The sequence below is a fragment of the Triticum aestivum genome, chromosome 6D (genome assembly GCF_018294505.1).
Source record: "Triticum aestivum cultivar Chinese Spring chromosome 6D, IWGSC CS RefSeq v2.1, whole genome shotgun sequence".
NCBI classification, from domain to species: Eukaryota; Viridiplantae; Streptophyta; class Magnoliopsida; order Poales; family Poaceae; genus Triticum; species Triticum aestivum.
The window spans coordinates 454,360,983-454,386,329 of NC_057811.1; positions in this window are offsets into that span (position 1 = coordinate 454,360,983).

Sequence of the window (25,347 nt, forward strand, 5' to 3'; positions counted from 1 at the left end):
CACTCATTAGAAAAACAGAGTAATGTGTGCATGTTATATAAGTTAGTCGACTACCAATCGTACGAACCTTTCTTTAGCATGTTTGAGAAGAATAACACGGCAGGATCGACCAAAGCAATCTTTCGCTTGAGTTGCTTATCCTTGGTATGTACGTATATGGTGTTTCTCCATAGAAAGGATCTCCTCTGGCGCTGGGGGACATTTGCATTAATCTAGTGTCTCTCCTCGGACAGTGCCTCATCAACAGTTGAAACCAAGTCTCCCCCTCTAAGAGTTTGTTCCAAATGTAGATCATCCTTGAGAAGCACACGTTAGAAAAATGTAGGTTAGTATGCCTAGACATAATTATTCTGAATGCAAACAAGAAATAAAAAAGAAAGAGAAAGAACTTACTTGCTAACTGGGTGCAATATACTGTTAAGAGATTGCATAGCCTTGCATCCCATGACTTCAGAACACTGGAATCTTGCATCTGCAATGTGAGGCCACACATTGAATGGTGATAAAAGAGTACGGTTGGCGTTACTACATGGAAGAAATTAGTTTTTTATAATTGTCTTAAATAAGTAAGCCCTGAGTTGCATAAGATAAACTAAGCAAACCAACAGCTGATAAGTTTTTCCTTTCAGATAATGTGAAGTGTCAAGATACTCTTATTAAGTAGATGGGTGTCCCTCGGTAGAATTTACGAACTGTCAAACTACTAACTTTATGTTAAAATCATGAAACAACAGAACTGACTTTGCTAAATTACTAATGATATTTTAACGATGAAACAACAAAACTGATTTATATCTTCTTGTTAATAATAGCTTGTCAACTCATGGTTATACTTGGACAGGGAGACTCACATATGAATCATGACATATGAATCATGAGATATGGCAAGATTTATTCTACTATTGTTAGTCTTAAACCCCAGTACTAATGTGTATGCTATAAACGCTGGACATCTGAACTCTCTGAATAAAAATAATGGACAGGTTTACTTGAATTCAACTGAATGTAAGCAACATAAACACAACAAAAAGGATAAACAAAGAGCACACAAAGAAAAGCGAGAACTCTGATTGTACAGATAGAGAGGAAGCACCTGTTTACCACGTGCAATTCTTATTGTATCCAGACCTTCACCCATCCTATTGGCGTTGTAATGAACTTCGGCCTCCTTCACAAAATTTAGTTTCAGAATTGGACAAATTTGCTTCTTTGGCCTCCAATTTCCTACTCCTTATTGAGGATACCCGCCACATGTATGTCACAGCTCCAACAACATGAGAGTGGGGACTCCCAGCATGCTAAACACTATTCTACCTATACTGTGTATGGTAAATATGCAAATGCCACAACTTTCTCAATGCAAATACCTTGCATAACTTTATCTCGTAGATTATTCAAATCAGGTGCTTTATCTGCAAGAGCAGGCAAATAACCATTCCCATAATAGATAATAGGGAGTCCTACAAAAGTTAGCCAGCTACAAGATTAGTTCGTTAAACTAATACCAATGGAAATCGATATTCGGCAATGAAGATAACCAGTAAACCATAGAGAATAAAAATAAAATCAGCCCATGATCATTTTGTTCTTTGCTATACTTTAAAACCAACAACACCTGATTTTGTAAGAATCTGCTGTTTCTGAAGGTATATTTTACCCATGGATAAAGAGATGGTTTAGAAGTGAGTAACCTGCCTCTGCAATTTCAATGATGCTTTCATTCTCTCTTCAAAGAACAAAATTAATAACAAACCCAAAGCAAGGGTGGGGAGGCAAGGGATTTTAGGGAGAAAAAGATGGTGCAGAAGTTGGTACCTGTGCACGGGTAATAGCACATCCCAACCATCGTCCACGTGTGCGTTGTTGGTCACCACCTTCCACCTGAGAACTGGCAGGTCCTGCAGACGTCGACTGTCGTTGAGGTGCAAGCATGTAATTATATAATCAAGCATGTTCATGGCTGAACTCACTCTTCTTTCAACAAAAAATTAAATAGTAAAGTGAAGTGAAATGATAAAAGAATAATATGTGTAACAATGTCAAAGTCTGTGTGATAAAGAAGAAATATCGCAATAAAAGTATCCATAATACACACGTGTACCTGTCAAGATGAAAGAAGCAACACCTTTCAATAGAGAAATAGGCAATAATAATCGAGTGCGTCTTCCCAAGCTAGCTCTTCATTCACACCGACCTACGACCAAGAAAATGAGAAATTTGAAAATTTTATCATGCTAATGGTGCACGCAAATGAAGCTGAAATTATATATTCCATGAGGTGATGATACCTACCTCTACAACAATCCAAATCATGCCAGGCCGATGAACAAAAATGACATGCAACATCCTCTGGTTTAGTAGTTACCCACTTTACCTAATTTGAACCAACACAAAATTATTGCATATTTGCCTTTTTCCTGAGACCATTTGTATTTGGGAAGCATTTAGGAAGGAGCTGCAGATATTCATTTCTGTACTTGCACTAGTAGAAAAAGGGTCATCTGTCCCGGTTGGTAAGGGCCTTTTGTCCCGGTTTTTGAACCGGGACTAAAGGGTCGTTACTAATGCCCTAGCCCTTTAGTCCCAGTTCTTACACGAACCGGGACAGATGGGCCTCCACGTGGCCGGTGCGGCGAGCCCAGGCAGGAGGGCCTTTGGTCCCGGTTGGTGGCACTAACCGGGACCAATAGGCATCCACGCGTCAGCATTTCAGAGGCTGGGGTTTTTGTTTTTTTTGAAAGGGGGGGTGGTTGGGGGTTTTGGGTGGTTAATTTAGGTGTTTCATATATTGTGTTAGCTAGCTAATTAATAGAGAGAAGTGTCCTCTCTTATCTCCGTGCTTGGTCGACGCTACGTACTATATACGTATAGAGAGGACTAGACACGCTAGCTAGTAAGCAAATGAAGGAAACAGAAGATCGTCATGAACATATGCATACAGAGAGAAGTCATATCGACCACCTCTCCTTCTCCGAGAGATTGGTCGAACAGCAAGTTCTCGTATATCTATCCGACACTACCGGCTACATATATACAATAATTATCTCTTACAATATAATCTCCTAATTATATATGAACACAGGGTCCACATAGTATTCTCCGTTTTCAGCGATCACGTGGTCAAGGAAGAATGCCGCCAATTCCTCTTGAATTGCTCATATACGATCTCGTGCTAGGAGTTCATCCCGCATCCGAAAGATCTAATTTGAAGAAGGGGGTCAATACACACACACACACACACACACACACACACACACACACACACACACACACACACATATATATATGAATAAATGAAACTCAACACAAATGATGGTAATAAAATAAAATTGTGAATATTATTGCTTACGCACTTCATATTGTTCGTCAGAGTAGCCCCGCTCACAGGTCGTGTGGCGGATGGACTCGCAAACGTAGTATCCACAGAAATCATTCCCTTGTTCCTGCCACAACCACTTTACAAGAAATAGAGGTCAGTCAAACTGATAAGCAAGCATGCTAAATGGTATTGATGAAACTAGCACTTGAATCACTAGGAGATGCGCGGAACATGCTACTATAGTACTTACTTTCGGGTGTCTAAATTGCAGCTTCTTCGGCAGTCCCGGAGCTTTTTTGGTGAATTTTCTCCAAACCCTGCCAGACAAAGAAAACAATTACTTGATATCAGGAAATGAACAAAGTTGCTGATATGGTGGATAATGATCGATTTAACTTACTTCTTGAGCATTTGAGTCATGTCCGCATAGTCCTGGGGATCTTTTCGTCTCGAGTCTAAGACGGTTACTACTCCCTGCTCAAGCTTAATCTCTAGGAGAATATAGTGGAAGCTGCACACGCATGCATAAGTCATCAATTACATTACTATAACCTGGACTAATAAGGGAAACCGAATATGCACAAGACAGTAACACTCACTTGAAGTTGTAAGGAAAGAGTATTATATCTTTGTTTTCATTTATTACCAACGATAGTAGCAAGTTGGCCTCGGTATGTTCGGCATAATATTTAACCTCACTTAATGAATCCAATATCACCGATTTGTCTTTTCTTCAATTCGGCGATCTTCAATCTGCATAATATAGTGAGGATAATTATAAATACATGCAATGAAAGAGCTGACCTATATAGAGAGACATAATGACAGAAGTAGTACTACTTACAGACAGTAGCAAGTGACCGTTGATTTATCGAGGGCCTTTTGATTGAAAAACTGGAAGAACTCCTCAAATGGAACATTCAATAGTTCAATTCCAACGAGGTAATGCTCCTCTTTAACTCTCAGCATCAAAGTATCCCTCCCCCCAGACTCTCTGCAGGTTTTCATGTACCAATCATGTAATCTTCGCATCATCGTTGTTAGAGATCTTTCATCTTTGACGAGAGGCTTCCCGTAATGGTATTTGTGTTCGTCCACCTCCAAGAAATCATAATGTACATCGTCGGGCAGGTAATCTCCAAGATTGCTATAACCGGGCACCATCCTCGGATCATTAGCGACGATGTCGCTAGACACCTTGAGCGGGGGGCACGATTGGTTCGCTTGTTCGCCGAGCTGGGCAATTTTTTCCCAGCTCGTCGTTCTTTTAACCTTTCATCACTAACAGTACTTCCCGACCGCTCTGCTTCGACAAATGTCTTTGCAATAATGCGCTCATAGTTTCCTTTCGGCGGAGACTTTGGTGGTTTTGTCAGGGCAGCCAGAGTGCGCTTCGCTTTCACCGGATCTACCTTCTCCTCCGGAGGTGGATGTTTCTTTCCTTTCACCCCTTCAAAGAAGTTCGTCACTTCGGCTCGCACGATCTTCGTGGTTTCCTCCTCGGTCCTCTCGTATGGTAACTTCTCTAGAGTCTTCAGAGAAGGACCGAATCTGTATTGCCTCCCGCCTCTGGCTGTACTGCTAGACGCCGGCAGAGCAGACGAAGCGGCTGCGGCTGCCTTCTTTCCTTGCTTACGAGGCGGAGGAGAAGGACTACGACGCGCCGGAGCAGCCGGAGCGGCGGCGGGTCTCTTCCGCCCTTGCTGACGAGGCGGAGAAGGAGGAGGCTGGCTGCTGGGGCGCGCCGGCGCAGGCGGAGCAGGAGGCGGAGTGCCGCCACGCGCCGGAGAAGGAGGCTGAGTGCCCTGATCACTCGCCGGAGGAGGAGGCGGAGTGCCACCACGCGCCGGAGAAGGAGGCTGAGTGCCCTGATCACTCGCCGGAGGAGGATGCGGAGGAGGAGGCGGAGTGCCCTTACTCGCCGGAGGCGTCCAGTTCGGAAGGTTGATGATCTCCTTCCGCCATAGGCATGGAGTCTTCAGAGCAGAACCCAGCCGAGTCTCCCCTTCACCGGTAGGGTGGTCAAGCTGGAGGTCCTCAAATCCCTCCGTTATTTCATCCACCGTCACCCTAGTATATCCTTCTCGAATCGGACGACAGTGAAAAGTTGCGCTGGGTTCAGGAGTCCGAACAGAGCCGACAGCCGCCTTGACTTTGAAGTTCTCCGATTGCGTCATAAGGTGGCAATGTTGAGACTCCGTGATAGCATCCACGGGGTAGCTAGCAGGAGCCGTCAAGACATGCTTCGGCTGAAGCAGCTCGGTGGAAGCCACGCTGCTTCTCCGCTGAGATGGCGGGGTAGCTGCGGGGGTAGTTTCGGCAGGTCGATTGTTGCGAGCTACGTCTCGTTCCTCTAGCGCTTGAACCCTTTCGTGCAGCTTTTGAATTTGGGTCTGCTCCACTTTTTTCTCCTCTCCTGGCATTTGTAACCGCCTGCGTCCGGAAAACCAGCCTTCCACAGAACGGAGCCTGGCGTGCGTCGTGTCCGTCCAGGGTGCTCGGGATTCCCGAGGGCCATTGTGAGCTCGTCGTTCTCTCTGTCTGGAACGAACGTCCCTTGGTGCGCTGCATCGATATAGTGCTGAAGCCTCTTGACTGGTATTCTCATTTGCTCGTCCGTCCAAACGCACTTCCCTGATACAGGGTCCAAGGTTCGCCAGCCCCGAAGAACCAAGTCCGGCAACGGTCTGGCCAGTTCATTTTCTCTGGTTCGATCCCTTTATCTAGCAGATCATTCTCAGCCTTGGCCCACTTAGGCCGGGCTTTGAGGTAGCCACCTGACCCCGTGCGATGGTGAAGCTTCTTCTTCACAGCATTTTTCTTGTTTGTCTCTGACAACTTCTTACTCTTTTCTGATGTCTTGTGGGCCACAAATGCGGGCCAGTGATCTCTTATCTTCTCATATTTGCCGATGAATTCTGGTGTCTCTTCTTTGTCGACAAACGTTTTCAGCTCATTCTTCCACCTACTGAATAGGTCTGCCATCTTCTTAAGAGCATGAGACTTGATTAATTGCTCTTTAACTGGCTTCTCCGGATCCTCCTCTGGCGGTAGGGTGAAATTTGCCTTCAACTCAGTCCAAAGATCATCTTTCTGCATATCATTGACATAAGACACCTCAGGGTCTTCCTTCTGAGGCTTATACCATTGGTGGATGCTGATCGGGATCTTGTCCCTAACAAGAACCCCGCACTGAGCAGCAAATGCTTCCTTTGTCCGGATGGGTTCAATCGGTTGGCCATCGCGCGCGATTGCTGTGATCTCAAACCTTTCATCCGAGCGCAACTTTCTTTTCGGGCCTCGTCTCTTTACCGAAGTTGTGCTCAATTCGGAGGGCTAGAAAAAAGAAGAAAGACGAGAGTTAATTAATATGTGTACATACCAAAACAATGAATGCATCAATTAGCTAGTCAGCACAGGCTTAACTAATATATTTACCTGGCCGGACTCTGTTCGGTCACCGGAGCCGTCACCACGGGCTCCTTCTTGCACCAGCATTGGGTCACCGGAGCTATCATAATCATGTCTTTCCTCCTCCACTCTTCGATCACCGTAGCCTGCTTCTTCACCCTGTTCTTCCAGACCATCATTGTCGTTAAGATACGACAAGACATCACCTCCGGCTAAGATTATGTCCCCCAACACCTCTTCTGCTTCCTCGTCTCGTCCGTGCTCCATTGTTTCTGCAAATATTACAACATGGCAATTATTACACAAACATGACAGCAGGTGGATATATTAGTGCAAACGTAGACCTAGCTTATTCCGGGTTTGGGGTGGCCTCGGCAACGCTTCAAGGGTAGGGGCGCAGCGGGAGGGGGTATGAGACCGACATCTTTTTTTTTCTAGGGTTTGGGTATCCTCGAGAGTTTTGGTCGAGCGAGAGGGTTGGGAGGTGCTCCCGTGGTATAAGTTATCATGGTCGAAGTTATCCGGGAGGGGGTTATATCGACAATGACGACATACATACATGGGAAAATAATGTTATCGGGGAGGGGGTAGGTCAAACCCCCCCTCGTGTTGAAGTTATTGGGACACGGGGTATATCGACAACGACATATCCGATAAAAAATAAGAAGACGAAGAAGAAATAAAAAGAGGAGAAGAAGATATTAATAGAGGAGAAGATTGAAGAAAAAAAGAAGAAAAAAAAGAGGAGAAGAAGAAAGGAATAGAGGAATAGAGGAGAAGAAGAGAAAATAGAATATTCTATTTTCTCTTCTTCTCTTCTATTCCTTTCTTCTTCTCCTCTTCTTTTTCTTCTTTTTTCTTCTTCTTATTTATTGCTCATCTTCTTCCTCTCCTCTTCTTCTCCTTTCTTCTTCTTCTTATTTTCCTTTTTCCTCTCATTCTTTTTCTTCTTCTTCCTTTCCTAGCTAGATATATAAAACTTTTCTAAAAATGTAACTTTTGCATATATAAAACTTTTTCTTCTTCCTTCTTCCTTCTATTCCTTCTTCCTAAATATATAAACCTTTTCTAAAAATGAAACTAACCTAAAATGTACTAAATCAGAGAACATATATAGATAAAACTTTTCAAAAAATCTAACTTTTGCGTATATGTATTTTTAAAACATCATTACAATTGAAAAAATACATACATACATACAAAAAACATGTAAAAATACATACACACATATATGAACATACATCAAAAAAATACATATATCTAAAAAATACATACATACATATATGAAAATCTAAAAACATGTAAAAAATAGCACGGCGGCGGGGCCGGCAGAGGCGCGGTGCTCACAGAGGGAGGAGCGCACGGCGGGCGGCGTCGGGGCAAGCAGGGGCGCGGGGAGTGCCGCGGAGACGGCGTCGGGGCAGGAGCGGCGCGCGGCAGGGCAGGGGCGGCGCGCGTCGGGGCAGGGGCGGCGCGCGTCGGGGCAGGGACGGCGCGCGGCGACGACGTCGGGCGAGGGCGCGACGACGGCGAGGGCGCGGGCGAGCTCGGGCAGCCTGGCGGCGTCGTCGGAGGGATCGAAGAACTGTCGAAATTTTCACAAGTGTTGGCTTATATAGCAAACCCATTGGTACCGCTTGGTGGCACAAACCGGTACCAATGCCACCTTTAGTCCCGGTTGGTGTCACCAACCGGGACCAAAGGCCTCTTTTCAGCGGCCCAAAGGGCGGGAAGCGGCGGCCTTTGGTCCCGGTTGGTGGCACCAACCGGGACTAAAGGGGGGGGGGCATTGGTACCCGTTGGTGCCACGAACCGGTACCAGTGCACCCCTTTAGTATCGGTTAGTGCCACCAACCGGGACCAAAGGCCTTGTGCTGCTGCGCCCGCGTCGAAAGTTTAGTCCCACCTCGCTAGTTGAGAGGGGAGCGCAGTGGTTTATAAGCCCCACTGCCGCTCCCCTCTCGAGCTCCTCTCCATTGCAGGCTTACGGCCTAATTGTCACTGCTATGCTTGATGGGCCTACTGGGCCTTCTGCGGGCCTGAATCCTGGCCCATCGATGGATTTCTAGTCGTATTCAGGCCGTGGTGGCCCAGTAGGTGGCATATTTTTTTATTTTTTGCCTTTTTTTGTTTTATTTTTTGCTTTATTTATTTTGTTTTGTTTCTACTTACAACAAAAACTTATTTATTTTATTTTATTTTGTTTCTAATTACTTATTTATTTTACTTTATGATAATTCTTTTTGCTATTAAAGTTTCTAACAAAAAAAGTTCTTTATGAAAATTCTTTTTGCTTTCAATGATTTTGAACAGAAAATACTTCGATAATTTTAGTTGCATCAATTTTATATAATTTTAGTTTCAATAATACTAGAGGTTGCTTATAATGTTTTGAACAGAAAATACTTTGATAATTTTAGTTTCATAAAATTTATTTATGTTATTAAAGTTTATTTTATTTTGTTTCTACTTATATATTTTATTAAAGTTTATATTATTTTGTTTCTAATTACTTATTTATTTTATTTGTTATTTTTCATGCACCATTTTTCATGCATTTACTGATTATTTTGAGCTATAAGACCCTAAAATTGAAAAGCATTTCAAATGAACTCTGAAAAGGTTGAAAGTTGGCATGGTATCATCATTTCATCCACATAGCATGTGCAAGAAAGTTGAGAGGGTTACGGCAAAAACTGGATGCACTTCGTGTACAAAACGGACAATCTCTTTCGAAGTATCAGGATTTCATACGGAAACTCGTCTGTTACAAAGGGATTTCATTTTTTAAAACTTATTTGAACTCCTGACTTTTTGTGTGTTCAAAATGCACCATTCAAAGCCACATCATCAATTTTCAACCCTTTCTGACTTCATTTGTTATTTTTCATGCATTTATTGATTATTTTGAGCTATAAGACCCTGGAATTGAAAAGCATTTCAAATGAACTTTGAAAAGGTTGAAAGTTGGCATGGTATCATCATTTCATCCACATAGCATGTGCAAGAAAGTTGAGAGGGTTACGGCAAAAACTGGATGCACTTCGTGTACAAAACGGACAATGGTATCATACTCGTCTGTTACAAAGTTGGCATGGTATCATCATAATAGTTGCTGGAGAAAGTCTTCACTTTTTCTTCGCTTGTTTCATTTGCTTATTGCGCCGTAACCATGGATAATCTTCATCGTTTATCAGGATGCTTGGGTCAGCCTTGACTTTGAAGGGAGGAATTTCATGAAACTTTTCATAATGTTCAGACATGTCTGTCTTGCCCTCCACTCCCACGATGTCCCTTTTTCCTGAAAGAACTATGTGGCGCTTTGGCTCATCGTATGATGTATTCGCTTCCTTATCTTTTCTTTTTCTCGGCTTGGTAGACATGTCCTTCACATAGATAACCTGTGCCACATCATTGGCTATTACAAACGGTTCATCAGTGTACCCAAGATTTTTCAGATCCACTGTTGTCATTCCGTACTGTGGGTCTACCTGTACCCCGCCTCCTGACAGATTGACCCATTTGCACTTAAACAAAGGGACCTTAAAATCATGGCCGTAGTCAAGTTCCCATATGTCCACTATGTAACCATAATATGTGTCCTTTCCCCTCTCGGTTGCTGCATCAAAGCGGACACCGCTGTTTTGGTTGGTGCTCTTTTGATCTTGGGAGATCGTGTAAAATGTATTCCCATTTATCTCGTATCCTTTGTAAGTCAATACAGTCAAAGATGGTCCCCTGGACAACGAGTACAAATCATCACAAACAGTGTTGTCACCTCTGAGACGTGTTTCCAACCAACTGCTGGAAGTCCTGATGTGTTCACATGTAATCCAGTCGTCGCACTGCTCCGGGTGTTTGGAGCGCAGACTGTTCTTGTGTTCATCGACATACGGGGTCACCAAGGTAGAGTTCTGTAGAACTGTGTAGTGTGCTTGAGACCAAGAATGCCCGTCCCTGCATATTATTGAGTCCGCTCCTAGCGTGCCTTTTCCAGTCAGTCTCCCCTCATACCGCGATTTAGGGAGACCTATCTTCTTAAGGCCAGGAATGAAGTCAACACAAAACCCAATGGCATCCTCTGTTTGATGGCCCATGGAGATGCTTCCTTCTGGCCTAGCGCGGTTACGGACATATTTCTTTAGGACTCCCATGAACCTCTCAAAGGGGAACATATTGTGTAGAAATACGGGCCCCAGAATGACAATCTCGTCGACTAGATGAACTAGGACGTGCGTCATGATATTGAAGAAGGATGGTGGGAACACCAGCTCGAAACTGACAAGACATTGCGCCACATCACTCCTTAGCCTTGGTATGATTTCTGGATCGATCACCTTCTGAGAGATTGCATTGAGGAATGCACATAGCTTCACAATGGCTAATCGGACGTTTTCCGGTAGAAGCCCCCTCAATGCAACCGGAAGCAGTTGCGTCATAATCACGTGGCAGTCATGAGACTTTAGGTTCTGGAACTTTTTCTCTGGCATATTTATTATTCCCTTTATATTCGACGAGAAGCCAGTCGGGACCTTCATACTGAGCAGGCATTCAAAGAAGATTTCTTTCTCTTCTTTCGTAAGAGCGTAGCTGGCAGGACCTTCATACTGCTTCGGAGGCATGCCGTCTTTTTCGTGCAAACGTTGCAGGTCCTCCCGTGCCTCAGGTGTATCTTTTGTCTTCCCATACACGCCCAAGAAGCCTAGCAGGTTCACGCAAAGGTTCTTCGTCACGTGCATCACGTCGATTAAAGAGCGGACCTCTAGTTCTTTCCAGTAGGGTAGGTCCCAAAATATAGATTTCTTCTTCCACATGGGCGCGTGTCCCTCAGCGTCATTCGGAACAGCTAGTCCGCCGGGACCCTTTCCAAAGATTACGTGTAAATAATTGGCCATAGCAAGTACGTGATCACCGGTACGCATGGCGGGCTTCTTCCGGTGATCTGCCTCGCCTTTGAAATGCTTGCCCTTCTTTGGACATTGATGGTTGGTCGGAAGAAATCGACGATGGCCCAGGTACACATTCTTCCTGCATTTGTCCAGGTATATACTTTCAGTGTCATCTAAACATTGTGTGCATGCGTGGTATCCCTTGTTTGTCTGTCCTGAAAGGTTACTGAGAGCGGGCCAATCGTTGATGGTTACAAACAGCAAAGCGTGCAGGTTAAATTCCTCCTGTTTGTGCTCATCCCACATACGTACACCGTTTCCATGCCACAGCTGTAAAAGTTCTTCAACTAATGGCCTTAGGTACACATCAATGTCGTTGCCGGGTTGCTTAGGGCCTTGGATGAGAATTGGCATCATAATGAACTTCCGCTTCATGCACATCCATGGAGGAAGGTTATACATACATAGAGTCACGGGCCAGGTGTTGTGATTGCTGCTCTGCTCCCCGAAAGGATTAATGCCATCCGCGCTTAAACCAAACCATACGTTCCTTGGGTCACCTGCAAACTCAGCCCAGTACTTTCTCTCGATTTTTCTCCACTGTGACCCGTCAGCGTGTGCTCTCAACTTCCCGTCTTTCTTACGGTCCTCACTGTGCCATCGCATCAACTTTGCATGCTCTTCTTTTCTAAACAGACGTTTCAACCGTGGTATTATAGGAGCATACCACATCACCTTCCCAGGAACCCTCTTCCTGGGGGGCTCGCCGTCAACATCACCAGGGTCATCTCGTCTGATCTTATACCGCAATGCACCGCATACCGGGCATGCGTTCAGATCCTTGTACGCACCGCGGTAGAGGATGCAGTCATTAGGGCATGCATGTATCTTCTGCACCTCCAATCCTAGAGGGCATACGACCTTCTTTGTTGCGTATGTACTGTCGGGCAATTCGTTATCCTTTGGAAGCTTCTTCTTCAATATTTTCAATAGCTTCTCAAATCCTTCGTCAGGCACAACATTCTCTGCCTTCCACTGCAGCAATTCCAGTACGGTACCGAGCTTTGTGTTGCCATCTTCGCAATTGGGGTACAACCCTTTTTTGTGATCCTCTAACATGCGATCGAACTTCAGCTTCTCCTTTTGAATTTCGCATTGCATCCTTGCACCGACAATGACCCGGCGAAGATCATCATCATCGGGCACTGGTTCCTCTTGATCTTCAGCAGCTTCCCCCATTGCAGCATCATTGGGAACATCGTCTGGTTCCTCTTGATCTTCAGCAGCTTCCCCCGTTGCAACATCACCGTATTCAGGGGGCACATAGTTGTCATCGTCCTCTTCTTCTTCGCCGTCTTCCATCATAACCCCTATTTCTCCGTGCCTCGTCCAAACAATATAGTGTGGTAAAGTAGGTGGGTGTGAAGGATTTTCCGGTCAGAGTAAGACTTTGTATTCCCACATTTAGGGCATGGAGAACACATAAAACCATTCTGCTTGTTTGCCTCGGCCACTTCGAGAAAAGCAAGCACGCCCTTAATGTACTCGGAGGTGTGTCTGTCACCGTACATCCATTGCCAGTTCATCTGCGTGCATTATATATAATTAAGTGTGTCAAAAACCATTACAGAACATCATGAATAGATAATTATGTGACCAAATTAATAGAAGTTCATCATCACATTAAAACCAAAGTACATACATAGTTCTCATCTAACAACATATAGCTCTCCAGAGCATCTAATTAATTAAAGCATACATTGAAACTATGTAAAACATTTCAATGTGAAAACAAATGCGATCATAATCGCAACCAAGGTAACAATTGATCCAACGACATAATGATACCAAGCCTCAGTATGAATGGCCTATTTTCTAATCTTTCTAATCTTCAAGCGCATTGCATCCATCTTGATCTTGTGATCATCGACGACATCCACAACATGCAACTCCAATATCATCTTCTCCTCCTCAATTTTTTTTATTTTTTCCTTCAAGAAATTGTTTTCTTCTTCAACTAAATTTAACCTCTCGACAATAGGGTCGGTTGGAATTTCCGGTTCACATACCTCCTAGATAAATAAAATCTATGTCACGTTGGTCGGCATAATTTTCATAAACAATAAATGAACCAATAGTTATAAAGATAATATATACCACATCCGAATCATAGACAAGACGAGGGCCGACGGGGGCGGATACCAAAACCATCGCACTATATAATAACAAGCAATAAAATAGTAAGAAAATTAGACAAGTATCTATCTAAAGTAAGAATTTTTTTCTTTCAGAAAGAAGATAAGAACAAGAGGCTCACCACGGTGGTGCCGGTGACGAGATCGGCGTGGGCGATCGACGGCGGTGAAGACGGGAATGGGACATGACGGGCCGCTAAACCTAGACAAATCTCGAGGAAAATGGAGCTTTGAGGTCGAGCTTCGAGATGAGAAAGCTTAACTAGTGTGGCTCGGGCATTTCATCGAACACCTCATGTGCATAGGAGGTGAGGTAGAGCACCACAAAGCCCTCCCCTCGCCGGCCAGAGAACAAGAGAGCACTGGAGTGCTCTGCTCGCGGGCGAGGGGTATATATAGGCACCTCATTGGTCCCGATTCGTGGTATGAACCGGGACTAAAGGGCAACCTGTGGTCCCGGTTCAAGCCACCAACCGGGACCAATGGTGGTGGGCCAGGAGCGAGGCCCATTGGTCCCGGTTCGTCCCACCAACCGGGACTAAAGGGGCCAGACGAACCGGGACCAATGCCCCCACGAGGCCCGGCAGGCCCCTGGCCTCATGAACCGGGACCAGTGCCCCCATGGGTCCCGGTTCTGGACTGAACCGTGACTAATGGGCTGACCCGGCCTGAACCAAAGCCCTCTTTTCTACTAGTGCTGTTAATTCATTCCGACTTGTGTAATAGCCAACTAAACCAAATCATCCAAAAGAAATGAGATAATCTTCTTCACAGTGGTTGTTCTATAATAAAGTCCATGATGTAAATAGAAATAAAAGCATCTTGAGCTCCTTCAATACCTAAATTGCAAAAAATTTAATGGGACTACTCAACTTGTTATCTTTGACTGGAACAAAATAATAGAAAAATAAAATCACATGACTTACATAGATTAATTCTCCCATGTCAGCCTTTTTGGATTTTGATCAAACAACTTGTAGACATAGAAAAACAAAATCTACACAGACAAAATGAGAGGATCTGTGAGTAGGGGACTGGAAGAGAAGGCACTACAAAAAAAGACACATCCGTGACATTTTGTGCCGAACGAAAAAAAATTCTGTCATACATATGACACTTCTATGACAATAATTGTGAAAAAAACTCGGTATCATCATAGATGTGGTGGGCTCCTACTTCTATGACAAAAAATCATGACAGCAAATGGGCTTTTCGTCCTGGGCGGGCCGGAGACGGAGCTGGATGACATTCTTTGGGCTGTCCATGACGGAAAAAACCATGGTAGAAGCGAGGGCGAGGAAAATTTCGGGGAGTTCCAGGTTACGGTGGGAGGTCGGGGGCCGAGTGATGCGCGTTTCTCTCATACACGTACGCACGTGTGTGCGAGGCGTTGGCTCTAACTGAACCCGAGCGAGGCGTTGGGCTCTAACTGAACCCGAGTGATTGCACTACAGGCTACGCGTTACTGAACCCGAGCGATCGATCGATGGCTGTTAACTGAACCTGATCGAGCGATTCCTTGGCTACTGCTGCTAACTGAAGCCGATCGATGCTGCCTCTGGGATGAACAGTGAGCGTTGCGGGGGGGGGGGGGGGGTTGGATGAACAGTGAGTGGTGGCGTTGCCTCTGGATGAACAGGACCCCGTGGTGTGGTGGAGGGCTGGATGAACAGTAGACGGCGAAGGGGTGCCCGTGGAGGGGTGGTTGAACATGATCCCGTGGTGTGGAGGGCTGGATGAAAAGTAGACAGTGGAGGGGTTCCCGGGGAGGGGTGGTTGAACAGTAGCCGGTGGAGTAGAGCGCGGTGGTGGCTGGATGAACAGGAGCCCGTGGAGGCTGGAGGAGGTTGACGGTAGCCCGTGGAGGCTGGAGGAGGTCGACGGTGGAGATGAACAGTATCCCGTGGAGTCCCGTTTTGCGGTACGCCACACCCCTCCCGATGAACAGGACCCCTGTTTCGACCGTAGGAGGTCCGTTTCGTCCGTTTTGCGGTACGCCACACCCCTCCCGATCAACAGGACCCCTGTTTCGACCGTAGGAGGTCCGTTTCGTCCGTTTTGCGGTACGCCACACCCCTCCCGATCAACAGGACCCCCGTTTCGACCGTAGGAGGTCCATTTCCTCCGTTTTGCGGTACGCCAGACCCCTCCCGATCAACAGGACCCCGTTCTGAACGTAGGAGGTCCGTTTCCTCCGTTGTGCGGTACGCCAGGCCTCGTTTCCATCGCCTGTTCCGTCCAAGCCTTCCCGATGAACACGACCACGCATTCCGTTGCGACCCAGCCGGTTGGCTCCCACGCGTTCCGTTGCCTCCCGATGAACACGACGCATTCCGTTGCCTCCCCATGAACACGACGCATTCCGTTGCCTCCCCATGAACACGACGACGACGCTGTTTCTCCGTTCCGACCCAGCCATGTACATGAGCCCTGGCCATACGTATGCGCGAGTAGGCGTTCGAGACCCCGCCCGTATGGACACATATGTGGCCGTATTTTCTTTCTCGCACCCTGGCCGTTGTACGTACGTGTACATGCTACGTGCGCGCCTCTACTACAACACGTACGCGCCTCTACTACGACACGTGCACGCCTCTACATCCACCAGTATATATGTACGTACACGTTCGCGACCAGAATGACAACGCTACGTACGCTTCGACCAGGTGGGTCCCGACTGTCAGGCACTTCCTTGCCTGCGAAGATGTAGCTGGTGGGTCCCAGCAGTCAGGGGGCGAATCGTTTTTTTGCCCGGACGCACTTCCTTGCGTGCGAAGATGTAGCTGGTGGGTCCCAGCAGTCAGGGGCAAACGTTTTTTTGGCGAAATACGGTGGCCCGTCCGGTGGGTCCCCGCTGTCAGATGGAGGAATAATTATTTTGCACGTAATAAGGAGGCACTTGCTGCGGTCGTGGACCCAGCTGTCAGCCTCTCCACGTACAGTCCAGGTCCGATGGAAGCCGTTCCTTGACCACGTTGACCACGCCGCGCCGAGAGCACCAGGGCGGTGGACGAGGGCGAGGCCTAGGAAGGGGACGACGCGGAGCCGGGGAAGACGCAGCAGTGGATGCCCACGCGTAGAGGAGTACGAGGGTTCACTGGTTCGCTGCGGTGTGAGGCTGTCGTTGCCGCAGAATAACGGGGGGTGTGGGTGAGAAGAGAGATGGCCTGGCCAGCGGTGCGAGTAGTAGGGGGGCACTGCCCTCCGCCGCATCGCAGCCGGCCACGGGAGGCAGGAGCACGAGGCACGACCGACGCTGGTTTGGGCGGCTGGAGCAAGAAGACCAGAGGTTGAAGAAGTACTACGGCCGTTGGATGGACATCGTACGGTCACTGGAGCTAGAATCGTGCATATTGACTAAGTTGACAAAGCCCTCCGTCCCCGTCAACTTAGTAGGCCCACAGGTCAGCCTGCCACAATACTGGGTCCCAGCTAACAGGGGGAGTATTCATTTTTTTGTGCGTAATAAGGAGGCACTTCCTTGCGTGCGAAGATATAGCTGGTGGGTCCGAGCTATCAGCGGCGGTAACGTTTTTTTCGCGAAATACAGAGGCCCTTTCGGTGGGTCCCTGATGTCAGGTGGAGGAATCATTATTTTGCGCGTAATAAGGAGGCATTTCCTTGCGTGCGGCCGTGGACCCAGCTGTCGGCCTCTCCACGTACACTTCAGTTGCATGTCGGTCGTTGACCACGTTGACCAGGCCGCGCCGAGAGCACCAGGGCAGTGGACGACGGCGAGGCCTAGGAAGGGAACGAAACGGAGGCAGGGAAGACTCGGCAGTTGTTTCCCACGCGGAGGGGAGTACGACTGTACGAGGGTTTACTGGTTCGTCTGCCGTCGCCGGAGAATAACAGCAGGTGTGGGTGAGTAGAGGGATGGCTAGGCCAGTGATGGGAGTACGGTGGGGCGGTGAGGCCTGCGCGGCAGCAGAGCCGTCCGTGGGGAGGAGGGAGCAGGCAGTCCCGCCGGCGCTTGTTTGAGCGGCTGGAGCAGGAAGAGCAGAGATTGAAGAAGCACGACGGTCGTTGGATGGCCATCCAACAGTCACTGCTTGTGCGTCAACCTTTTTTTAGGAAAGCCTCAAATCTGTGGAAAACAGCATACAACCCATCTGCCATTATTTCTAATAATTTACAGCCCATTTGCTAATTATTAAGGTTTTTTTTGGAGCCCATATTCTTTTTATTAGCATTACAGCCCATATTGTGGCCACGGTTAAAAAAATATACGAAATTTTGCATATTTCGGTGCGGTCCGAACTGTTTTTAATCCCGAAATCTCGACTCACATTCAAACTAATTTTAAAAATAAATGTATATCAATATAAAATCCAACAAAAAAAGATATTTGAAACTAATTGCCGGTTTGATGTGTTTAAAAAATGTACAGCCCATTTCTCATTACTGGTGGGCCATTTTGTCGGCCAGCCGAATGAAAGCTCTCCTCGTCTTGAAAGATTTGCAGCCCAACAGGCCTGACAAAGCGACTTACTTGGCAAATCACAAAAAACTGGGTTGTGGCCGTGGACCCAGCTGTCAGCCTCTTCACGTACAGTACTGTTCCGATGGAAGTCGTTGCTTGACCATGTTGACCACGCCGCGCGGAGAGCACCACGGCGGTGGACGAAGGCAAGGCCTGTTGGGGAACGTAGTAATTTCAAAACATTTCCTACGCACACGCAAGATCATGGTGATGCATAGCAACGAGAGGGGAGAGTGTTGTCCACGTACCCTCGTAGACCGACAGCGGAAGCGTTATCACAACGCGGTTGATGTAGTCGTACGTCTTCACGATCCGACCGATCAAGTACCGAACGTACGGCACCTCCGAGTTCTACGCACGTTCAGCTCGATGACGTCCCTCGAACTCCGATCCAGCCGAGTGTTGAGGGAGAGTTTCGTCAGCACGACGGCGTGGTGACGATGATGATGTTCCACCGACGCAGAGCTTCGCCTAAGCTCCGCAACGGTATTATCGAGGTGTAATATGGTGGAGGGGGGCACCGCACACGGCTAAGAGATCAAGGATCAATTGTTGTGTATCTGGGGTGCCCCCTGCCCCCGTATATAAAGGAGCAAGGGGGAGGCAGCCGGCCAAGGGGAGAGGCGCGCCATAGGGGGGAGTCCTACTCCCACCGGGAGCAGGACTCCTCCTTTCCTTGTGGGAGTAGGAGAAGGGAAGGGGGAAGGAGAAAGAAGGAAGGGTGCGCCCCCCTTCCCTAGTCCAATTCGGACCAGACCATGGGGAGGGGTGCGGCCACCTTTTGAGGCCTTTCTCTCCTTTCCCGTATGGCCCATTAAGGCCCAATACGAATTCCCGTAACTCTCCGGTACTTCGAAAAATACCCGAATCACTCGGAACCTTTCCGAAGTCCGAATATAGTCGTACAATATATCGATCTTTACGTCTCGACCATTTTGAGACTCCTCGTCATATCCCCGATCTCATCCGGGACTCCGAACTCCTTCCGTACATCAAAACTAAATAAAACTGTCATCGTAACGTTAAGCGTGCGGACCCTACGGGTTCGAGAACTATGTAGACATGACCGAGACACGTCTCCGGTCAATAACCAATAGCGGGACCTGGATGCCCATATTGGCTCCCACATATTCTACGAAGATCTTTATCGGTCAGACCGCATAACAACATACGTTGTTCCCTTTGTCACCGGTATGTTACTTGCCCGAGATTTGATCGTCGGTATCTCGATACCTAGTTCAATCTCGTTACCGGCAAGTCTCTTTACTCGTTCCGTAATACATCATCCCGCAACTAACTCATTAGTCACAATGTTTGCAAGGCTTACAGTGATGTGCATTACCGAGTGGGCCCAGAGATACCTCTCCGACAATCGGAGTGACAAATCCTAATCTCGAAATACGCCAACCCAACAAGTACCTTTGGAGACACCTGTAGAGCACCTTTATAATCACCCATTTACGTTGTGACGTTTGGTAGCACACAAAGTGTTCCTCCGGTAAACGGCAGTTGCATAATCTCATAGTCATAGGAACATGTATAAGTCATGAAGAAAGCAATAGCAACATACTAAACGATCGAGTGCTAAGCTAACGGAATGGGTCAAGTCAATCACGTCATTCTCCTAATGAGGTGATCTCGTTAATCAAATGACAACTCATGTCTATGGTTAGGAAACATAACCATCTTTGATTAACGAGCTAGTCAAGTAGAGGCATACTAGTGACACTCTGTTTGTCTATGTATTCACACATGTATTATGTTTCCGGTTAATACAATTCTAGCATGAATAATAAACATTTATCATGATATAAGGAAATAAATGATACTTTATTATTGCCTCTAGGGCATATTTCCTTCAGTCTCCCACTTGCACTAGAGTCAATAATCTAGTTCACATCGCCATGTGATTTAACATCAATAATTTACATCATCATGTGATTAACACCCATAGCTCACATCTCTATGTGGCCAACACTCAAAGGGTTTACTAGAGTCAATAATCTAGTTCACATCGCTATGTGATTAACACCCAAAGAGTACTAATGTGTGATCATGTTTTGATTGTGAGATAATTTTAGTCAACGGGTCTGTCACATTCAGATCCGTAAGTATTTTGCAAATTTCTATGTCTACAATGCTCTGCACGGAGCTACTCTAGCTAATTGCTCCCACTTTCAATATGTATCTAGACCGAGACTTAGAGTCATCTAGATTTGTGTCAAAACTTGCATCGACATAACCCTTTACGACGAAACTTTTGTCACTTCCATAATCGAGAAACATATCCTTATTCCACTAAGGATAATTTTGACCGTTGTCCAGTGATCTACTCCTAGATCACTATTGTACTCCCTTGCCAAAATCAGTGTAGGGTATACAATAGATCTGGTACACAGCATGGCATATTTTATAGAACCTATGGCCAAGGCATAGGGAATGACTTTCATTCTCTTTCTATCTTCTGCCATGGTCGGGCTTTGAGTCTTACTCAATTTCACACCTTGTAACACAGGCAAGAACTCTTTCTTTGACTGTTCTATTTTGAACTACTTCAAAATCTTGTTAAGGTATGTACTCATTGAAAAAACTTATCAAGCGTCTTGATCTATCTCTATAGATCTTGATGCTCAATATGTAAGCAGCTTCACCGAGGCCTTTCTTCGAAAAACTCCTTTCAAACACTCCTTTATGCTTTGCAGAATAATTCTACATTATTTCCGATCAACAATATGTCATTCACATATACTTATCAGAAATGCTGTAGTGCTCCCACTCACTTTCTTGTAAATACAGGCTTCACCGCAAGTGTATAAAACTATATCCTTTGATCAACTTATCAAAGTGTATATTCCAACTCTGAGATGCTTGCACCAGTCCATAGATGGATCGCTGGAGCTTGCATATTTTGTTAGCACTTTTAGGATTGACAAAACCTCCTGGTTGCATCATATACAACTCTTCTTTAATAAATCCAATAAGGAATGTAGTTTTGTTTATCCATTTGCCAGATTTCATAAAATGCGGCAATTGCTAACATTATTCAGACAGACTTTAAGCATAGATACGAGTGAGAAACTCTCTCATCATAGTCAACACCTTGAACTTGTCGAAAACCTTTCGCAACAAGTCGAGCTTTATAGACAGTAACATTACCATCAGCGTCAGTCTTCTTCTTGAAGATCCATTTGTTTTCAATGGCTTGCCGATCATTGGGCAAGTCAACCAAAGTCCATACTTTGTTCTCATACATGGATCCCATCTCAGATTTCATGGCCTCAAGCCATTTTGCGGAATCTGGGCTCACCATCGCTTCTTCATAGTTCGTAGGTTCGTCATGGTCTAGTAACATAACTTCCAGAACAGGATTACCGTACCACTCTGGTGCGGATCTTACTCTGGTTGACCTACGAGGTTCAGTAATAACTTGATCTGAAGTTTCATGACCATCATCATTAACTTCCTCACTAATTGGTGTAGGAGTCACAGGAACAGATTTTTGTGATGAACTACTTTCCAATAAGGGAGCAGGTACAATTACCTCATCAAGTTCTACTTTCCTCCCACTCACTTCTTTCGAGAGAAACTCCTTCTCTAGAAAGGATCCATACTAAGCAACAAAGGTCTTGCCTTCGGATCTGTGATAGAAGGTGTACCCAACTGTCTCCTTTGGGTATCCTATGAAGACACATTTCTCCGATTTGGGTTTGAGCTTATCAGGATGAAACTTTTTCACATAAGCATTGCAACCCTAAATTTTAAGAAATGACAACTTTGGTTTCTTGCTAAACCTCAGTTCATAAGGTGTCGTCTCAACGGATTTTGATGGTGCCCTATTTAACGTGAATGCAGCTGTCTCTAATGCATAACCCCAAAACGATAGTGGTAGATCGGTAAGATACATCATATATCGCACCATATCTAATAAAGTACGATTACGACGTTCGGGCACACCATTACACCGTGGTGTTCCAGGTGGCGTGAGTAGTGAAAACTATTTCACATTGTTTTAACTGAAGGCCAAACTCGTAACTCAAATACTCTTCTCTACGATCAGATCGTAGAAACTTTATTTTTCTTGTTACGATGATTTTCCACTTCACTCTGAAATTATATGAACTTTTCAAATGTTTCAGACTTATGTTTCATTAAGTAGATATACCCATATCTGCTCAAATCATCTGTGAAGGTGAGAAAATAACGATATCCGCCACGAGCCTCAATATTCATTGGACCACATGCATCTGTATGACTTCCAACAAATCTGTTGCTCTCTCCATAGTTCCGGAGAACGGCGTTTTAGTCATCTTGCCCATGAGGCACGGTTCGCAAGTATCAAGTGATTCATAATCAAGTGATTCCAAAATCCCATCAGTATGGAGTTTCTTCACGCGCTTTACACCAATATGACCTAAACGGCAGTGCCACAAATAAGTTGCACTATCATTATTAACTTTGCATCTTTTGGCTTCAATATTATGAATATGTGCATCACTACGATCAGGATCCAACAAACCAATTTCGTTGGTGTGTATGACCATAGAAGGTTTTTTATTCATGTAAACAGAACAACAATTGTTCTCTAACTTAAATGAATAACCGTATTGCAATAAACATGATCAAATCATATTCATGCTCAACGCAAACACCAAATAACACTTATTTAGTTTCAACACTAGTCCCGAAAGTACAGGGAGTGTGCGATGATGATCATATCAATCTTGGAACTACTTCCAACACACATCGTCACCTCGCCTTTTACTAGTCTCTGTTTATTCTGCAACTCCCAATTCGAGTTACTACTTTAGCAACTGAACTAGTATCAAATACCGAGGGGTTGCTATAAACACTAGTAAAGTACACATCAATAACATGTATATCCAATATACCTTTGTTCACTTTGCCATCCTTCTTATCCACCAAATAGTTGGGGTAGTTCCGCTTCCAGTGACCAGTCCCTTTGCAGTAGAAGCACTTAGTCTCAGGCTTAGGACCAGACTTAGGCTTCTTCACTTGAGCAGCAACTTGCTTGCCGTTCTTCTTGAAGTTCCCCTTCTTCCCTTTGCCCTTTTCTTGAAACTAGTGGTCTCTTCAACTATCAACACTTGATGTTTTTCTTGATTTGTACCTTCGTCGATTTCAGCATCACGAAGAGCTCGGGAATTACTTTCGTCATCCCTTGCATACTATAGTTCATCACGAAGTTCTACTAACTTGGTGATGGTGACTAGAGAATTCTGTCAATCACTATTTTATCTGGAAGATTAACTCCCACTTGATTCAAGTGATTGTAGTACCCAGACAATCTGAGCACATGCTCACTAGTTGAGCGATTCTCCTCCATCTTTTAGCTATAGAACTTGTTGGAGACTTCATATCTCTCAGCTCGGGTATTTGCTTGAAATATTAACTTCAACTCCTGGAACATCTTATATGGTCCATGACGTTCAAAACGTCTTTGAAGTCCCGATTCTAAGCCGTTAAGCATGGTGCACTAAACTATCAAGTAGTCATCATATTGAGCTAGCCAAACGTTCATAACGTCTGCATCTGCTCCTGCAATAGGTCTGTCACCTAGCGGTGCATCAAGGACATAATTTTTCTGTGCAGCAATGAGGATAATCCTCAGATCACGGATCCAATCCGCATCTTTGCTACTAACATCTTTCAACATAATTTTTCTCTAGGAACATATCAAAAATAAACACAGGGAAGCAACAACGCGAGCTATTGATCTACAACATAATTTGCAAAATACTATCAGGACTAAGTTCATGATAAATTAAAGTTCAATTAATCATATTACGTAAGAACTCCCACTTAGATAGACATCCCTCTAATCCTCTAAGTGATCACGTGATCCATATCAACTAAACCATGTCCGATCATCACGTGAGATGGAGTAGTTTCAATGGTGAACATCACTATGTTGATCATATCTACTATATGATTCACGCTCGACCTTTCGGTCTCCGTGTTCCGAGGCCATATCTGTTATATGCTAGGCTCGTCAAGTTTAACTTGAGTATTCCGCGTGTGCAACTGTTTTGCACCCGTTGTATTTGAACGTAGAGCCTATCACACCCGATCATCACGTGGTGTCTCAGCATGAAGAACTTTCGCAATGGTGCATACTCAGGGAGAACACTTATACTTTGATAATTTAGTGAAGGATCATCTTATAATGCTACCGTCAAACAAAGCAAGATAAGATGCATAAAGGATTAACATCACATGCAATCAATATAAGTGATATGATATGGCCATCATCATCTTGTGCTTGTGATCTCCATCTCCGAAGCACCGTGCTTGTGATCTCCATCTCCGAAGCACCGTCATGATCACCATCGTCATCGGCGCGACACCTTGATCTCCATCGTAGCATCGTTGTCGTCTCGCCAACTTATTGCTTTTACGACTATCGCTACCGCTTAGTGATAAAGTAAAACTATTACATGGCGATTGCATCTCATACAATAAAGCGACAACCATATGACTCCTGCCAGTTGCCGACAACTCGGTTACAAAACATGATCATCTCATACAACACATTATATCACATCATGTCTTGACCATATCACATCATAACATGCCTTGCAAAAAACAAGTTAGACGTCTTCTACTTTGTTGTTGCATATTTTACGTGGCTGCTACGGGCTTAGCAAGAACCGTTCTTACCTACGCATCAAAACCACAACGATAGTTTGTCAAGTTGGTGTTGTTTTAACCTTCGCAAGGACCGGGCGTAGCCACACTCGGTTCAACTAAAGTGAGAGAGACAGACACCCGCCGGTCACCTTTAAGCAACGAGTGCTCGCAACGGTGAAACCAGTCTCGCGTAAGCGTACGCGTAATGTCGGTCCGGGCCGCTTCATCTCACAATACCGCTGAACCAAAGTATGACATGCTGGTAAGCAGTATGACTTATATCGCCCACAACTCACTTGTGTTCTACTCGTGCATAGCATCAACGCATAAAACCAGGCTCGGATGCCACTGTTGGGGAACGTAGTAATTTCAAAAAATTTCCTACGCACACGCAAGATCATG